The sequence below is a fragment of the Phalaenopsis equestris genome, unplaced genomic scaffold (genome assembly GCF_001263595.1).
Source record: "Phalaenopsis equestris unplaced genomic scaffold, ASM126359v1 Scaffold000217, whole genome shotgun sequence".
Classification (NCBI taxonomy): Eukaryota; Viridiplantae; Streptophyta; class Magnoliopsida; order Asparagales; family Orchidaceae; genus Phalaenopsis; species Phalaenopsis equestris.
In genome coordinates, this window is record NW_018164659.1 from 80,025 (window position 1) to 86,207 (window position 6,183).

Consider the following 6,183-nt stretch of genomic DNA (forward strand, 5'->3'; position numbering starts at 1 on the left):
ACTTAAGCACACCATTAGCACTAATCCACTTGGATGGGGACTTCATCATGATAACCCAACTGAACCACCCGATTTTCTTCTGCACCCAGACCTTGATGGGTGATCTCAACCCCAAATCATGCATTGAACCAAATTGATCCAAAATGACCCTTCCCCCATTCCTCTTTAATCCAAAACTTTTACACATGGACAACCCCAATTAACTTCACCAAAATAAATCCCAGATCCCCCTGACCAAATGGTGATCTGAGTGTGGCCATCCAACCACCTTAGGTGTCGGAAAACACCATGGCCAAGAGAGCCCATAAGGTCAAAACCCAAAATTGAACACATCCAAGTGGCACCAAACCAAATGGACATTAGAGCCTTTTCGCCTACACCTAGACAATAACCTAGCTACCTCAGCTTGGCCTGAGAGCCACCGTTGAAATAATATTTTATATTTAATTAATACTCAAAACAAAAAAATAAATTTAATAATTAAATTAAACCTCTAAAAATCAAAAAAATTTGTCCAAGTGGTCCTTTGACATAGATGAACCTCCACTACATTTCTTTAGGACAGAAGCTTTATTTTTGTATTGAGTTATCGAAATTCCATTGAAAATCTTTATTTTTACATTAAAGATAATTATAAAATTAAATAAATTCAGAAAAATTACATTTTCTCTTCTAATGTTTTAATTAACCCAAGAGGGGGGTAACATAAAAATTTTAAAGTCATTTGATTTTGATTTAAGGAATAATGAAATATTAAGGCCTTAAGGGCAAATAGGTAATTTTTGAATTTAAGCCTTAATTAATGTTTAGTAACAACGAAAGGGTAAATGGGTAACAAATGAGCTTATTTCACATGTCGTGATGATTGAAACATGAAAGGGATAAATGGTAACAACCAATCTCACTTTGGTCTCATTAAAGATAAATTTGTAATTTCTTAAATTGACGGAATTTGGAAGAATAATAAAATGAGAATATGTTAAGGTGAGGGGTTTGACTTTGAAAGATCATAACCAACTGATTCAAAACCGCAATTAATGGTTTTAAAATGATTTATGATTCTTGATAAGGACTAAAAGCATAAGTATTAAAATTTTTCTAACAAAAAATTACAAATGAACCCATTAAGTTTTAAAGGGCTTAGTAGTGAATTAGGCTTAATCAAAATTTTATCTAATGAGGTTTAGAAAATGACCTGAAATTAACTTAAAATTTTTCAAAACACTACAAGCCCATCAAAAAACCAAACGGCTAAGTTTCTTAATAAAACCAAATTACCCCGAAGGGCCCTTCATCCGTATAATTCATAAGTGAAACATCAAGTGATGTTTACCCCATGTAAATGGACAATAAAAAAAAAAGTTCATTGAGCATAAAGATATAAATGGGGTGAACCACATAGCAAACATAATAAGACCAAAATGAACTCGAGATGATTCGAGGGACTCTAAAACGTCAATGGGATTACCCATGACTCTTCATGAATCTTTGGAAATCTCGGAGGACACTTGGACTTACTATGATTTGGTTAATTGAATAATCCCTAGGGATGAACAAATTTGACCGACCAGGATATGACATAGGATCTGGCAGACACACCTTAAACCTGTGTTTTCTGCTTTTCCTACAAAATTATATATATGCCTTGCAAATACTGACCTTTCAGGTATAGGAAGGGGAAGAAATGGCGGGAACATTTTTATGTTATTGCATTGCAATGTACTTTTATTTATTTGCATCTTTTATTCCCTACTTATAAACTTGCATGTTAAACAATAATGTAACCCTACATGTCAAAATTGTAACTTTTAGGATAACCACAAAACTGAAACAAAAACAAAATTAAGAAATCAAAATAAGATAAAATTCATTGTCACAATAATTAAAATATAATAGAACTCAAAATTTAATCACAAACAAAACAAAACAAAAAATTACAACTAAATTAGATGATTAGGAATCCTTCAGAGGAGGTAGCTTACGATTGCTAACGAGATTTCCCACGATCTAAATGAAAGTATGAAACTCATTAAATTGAGTTTAGTAAATTCAATTGGACTAAGTGAAACCGAAGAAAAGAGTGGTGCTGGAACAAGGGAACCGTAGGATCCTAACAGGTGCACTCTAATCAACATTAACATCCCTCATGCTATTTAAATAATCATAACCTTAGAAAACAATTGATTTGACATCGAGACTCGACACATTAGAAAACTTAAACTTTCTACAACGAGAAACATAGAGCTAGCATTGTGGGAGGTGTGGCCATCTTCAATGGCAAAATATGACTACACCAGTAAACAATTCCTTAGAATTAAATAACAAGTCATAGGATTTCAAGGTTGTCCGCCTAGTGTGACATAAATCCTCAACTTTTCTCTAGGCCTTTGTATGGATCTTCTATATGATATAAACTCTAAATCGCCTTAGGATTCGGAGATTTACGTTTTTCATCACTAAAATCCTCACATCCTCTGGGATATTTGTGTGATCGTTTCACACGGATGTAAGCCCTAATTAATAAAATTGGCAAGATGAAAAAATGAAATATTTCTCCTCTAAATTCAAGCCAACCCATAGGATAGATTGGGAAGTGACTGAGGTTCTCCTCAGGATCTATTTCAACCCATAGTTTTTTTCCTTTGGATTCCAAAAATAAAATTTTCCAAATTTAAGTCATTCCCCTTTCACACATGTTTGTCTGATCTCTCTGAAAAGTCTTTTCTTTTGAAATTCTTAAAGACAATATCCCCTGATTTTTACCGAGAGTTTTCTTAAGTGACTTCGGTTATCTAAGATGTAATTAACTATAAGAGATTTCCTATATAGGGAACTTTCAATAACACAATTTAATATAAACCCTATTTAATTTTTCATATTAAATAAGGGAACTTGTTGGTCAACATAAAATGGTTTCGCAGACCAAACTTAAGCAAATGTCATAAATTCCTTAATTTATTTAATCGTGCCTAACCAGTATCACTATCAAGTCATGTATTTATCTTCTGAGATAGTTACATAGCTTGAAACGTAGGGTTCTTTCATCTAAACCTTGAAATATATGAGATCAGTTTGATTTCATAATTTTCTAATATATATATATATATATATTCATATATATTAAATGTCCCTGTGAAACTGGTGTTAGGATTTCCATTCCGGTGACAGACAGCTTTTACAGGACTCCTAAAATTGTGCTGACAAAGAGGTAAGCAAGTTGAATTTACTGAAGAAAGGATCAATGCTTTTTATGGGCTGAGCAATGTATTTCCTGATGAATACGCTGCATTTGTGTTGACTGATTCATCACTAGATGAAGTGATTTCCTCTCTGAATGATTGAAGAGGAGAATGGATAATTAAAAATAATAAGAAAGTTAACATTTTCACTTCCAAGTTGACTATTTAGTGAAAGGTATGACACCATTTCATCTCTGCTAAATTACAGCCCATAAATCAACTGACCTATGTAACAAAGGATAGAGCTATATAAATTATTGAATTTAGAACATGAAAGTAATAGATGTTGGTGCTCTCATAGTTCATCATGCTCAGATCATAGCTAAAAGCTCTACAACTAGTGGTTTCAGTTACCCTGCCCTGGTTTTCACTCTATATGAGCAATTAAGAGTAGAGTCCCATAGAATTGAGGTAATATTATAGCCACAAAATTTTATTTGGAAGCATACAGTTCAAAGAGTTGAATCATTTATTGAGATCAAGAGTGGAGGTAGTGATAGACCTTCTACATTAGCTGCAGGGGAATCTACTTCTCATGCTTCATCACTTGAGAATATATGGAGCAGCTCATGATTCAAAAAATAGATATAGTTAATATGCAAAATCAGATTAGAGAAATTGGAAGAAAAAATGCTTATAACGATGAATTTAAGTAGAGGAGAGTTGAGCATGATATAGCTTTTGAGGAAGCCATGATTAGATATCTTAGGGGTGAATCCAATGTGAAATTTCTAACTTGCCTCAACTTTACTCCTTATGCTCCTATTCATGATGATGATGAAGAAGAAGAAGAAGATGATGATGATGATGAGAAAGGCAATGAAAATTTTAATTTTAGGAGTTTAGTTTGATTGTTTGGTTGTTTGGTTGTTTGTTTGTCTGATATGTTGATTGGATGTTATTGGGTTAACATTTGAAACTAATGTCGTAAAACTTTCATTATGTGTTGTGAACTAAAAATTGTAATAGTAACGATAGATTTTTACTTTTTCTGAATTTTTAGTATTTTCAATTTTTATGAAGTAAAGTGTCACTTGATGATAAGTAACATTTATGTTTATGGGATTTTGATACACCAAAATAATATGTAGTTTTAAGTATAAATTTTATGCTTATTTTTTGTGATTTTGCACTTTAAATAAGGGTATAAGGGTATTTTCATATTTTTATATAAGGGTATTTTCATATTTTTATTGCAGGTATATCAATTTTAGGTATTTAGAGCAAAAGTAGAAAAAAGGACAAAATTTGAAGCCAAAACAATGGATTTTGGGATTGTGGCGCAAGATGCGCCAACACACAGAGAACTGAAGCAAGATGCACCAAAACCCAGAACAGCATGGTCTTTGGTAAACTGGTACTAGATTGGTGCCAGATGTGCCATTTGGTAGAGAGCTGGCGCAGGATGAGCCAGATTTGGTCCTAAGATGCGCCAGAGGTGGCTTTTTGTGGACTAAGACGGTTCGAGATGAATTATGCGTGAATTTCAAAAAAAAAACTTGTTCTAATCACTCCTTAGAGTCAGTTAATTTATTTATACACTTTGGAAGGTTCTTTTATGAAAGGATATATCTCTTTGATAAATTGACATATCTTTTGAATTCAGAAAAGTTGACTTTTGGATAGAACTTTGGAGCGAATTTGGAATTCCTTTTGGAGGGAGCCAAGATTTTATAAAAGAGAGTGAAGTATATAACTTAAAAAGTTTTGGAGAGTGGCGTGTAAAGGGGGTGAAAAAAAGAGATAGAGAGAGAAATAGGTTAAAAGCTTAGAGATTTTCTTCAAGCATTATAAGAGGAGAGGGAAGGTGATAGATTGCTTCTTCATTGCACTTCTAAGAAAGAGTTGAGGGTACTTGTAAAGAGAGAAAGGCTTGAAGATAATTTCTACGGATTTGTTTGGGAAGGATTGTGAGATAAGTTTAGTCTTTTATTTCTTTTTTTTTGTAAACTTGTTTTTATATATGAAATCCATGTTTTGTCGTATTGTTCTCATGAGTTATGAGAATTTTATTTTGAAATAGTAGATCGGAAGGGAACTGAAAATCAAATTACTGATCATTTGTCCAGGCTTGAATTCAAAAAACAATGTTGTTTTGAAAAAAAAAAATAATGAACATTTTCCAGATGAAAAATTGTTCACTGTAAATGAGTGGGGTGTTCCGTGCTATGCCAACATTGTGAAAAATATTGTTTGTGATCTTAAACCTATGGAATGACATACCAACAAATGAGGAAATTTATTTCTAAAGCAAAGACTTATTTTTGGGATGAAAGACTTATTTTTAGCAAAGACTTATTTTTGGGATGACCCATATTTATATAAAAAAAGAAAAGGATCTGATCATTCGAAGATGTGTGTCATTGGAAGAAACTTATCAAATTATCCAAAAATGTCATAATTCTAATTTTGGGGGACATTTTGGTGTTGATAAAACAACATACAAAATCCTACAATCTGGATTTTACTGACCTACAATTTTTAGAGATGTTAATGGTTATATCAAAACTTGTGATAGATGTCAAAGAGTAGGCAATATTTCTAAAAGAAAATGAGATGCCCCCAATTATATGCTAGAAGTTGAAATATTTGATGTTTGGGGAATAGATTTCATGGGACAATTTATACCATCTTTCATAAATTTATATATTCTGTTAGCAGTGGACTATGTATCTAAATGGATAGAAGTTGTTGCTTTACATCTATGTGATGCTCAAAGAGCTGCAAAAATTTTTTAAAATAAACATATTTTATAGATTTGGGACATCGAGAGTTATCATTACTGATGGGGGAAGTCATTTTAGAAATGCCATTATGGAGAAGTTATTAAAGAAATATCATATAAATCATAGGATAGCTACTGCTTATCATCCTCAGATAAGTGGTTTGGTTGAATTATCCAATCAGAAAATTAAAAGAATTATGGGAAAATCTGTGAATCTAA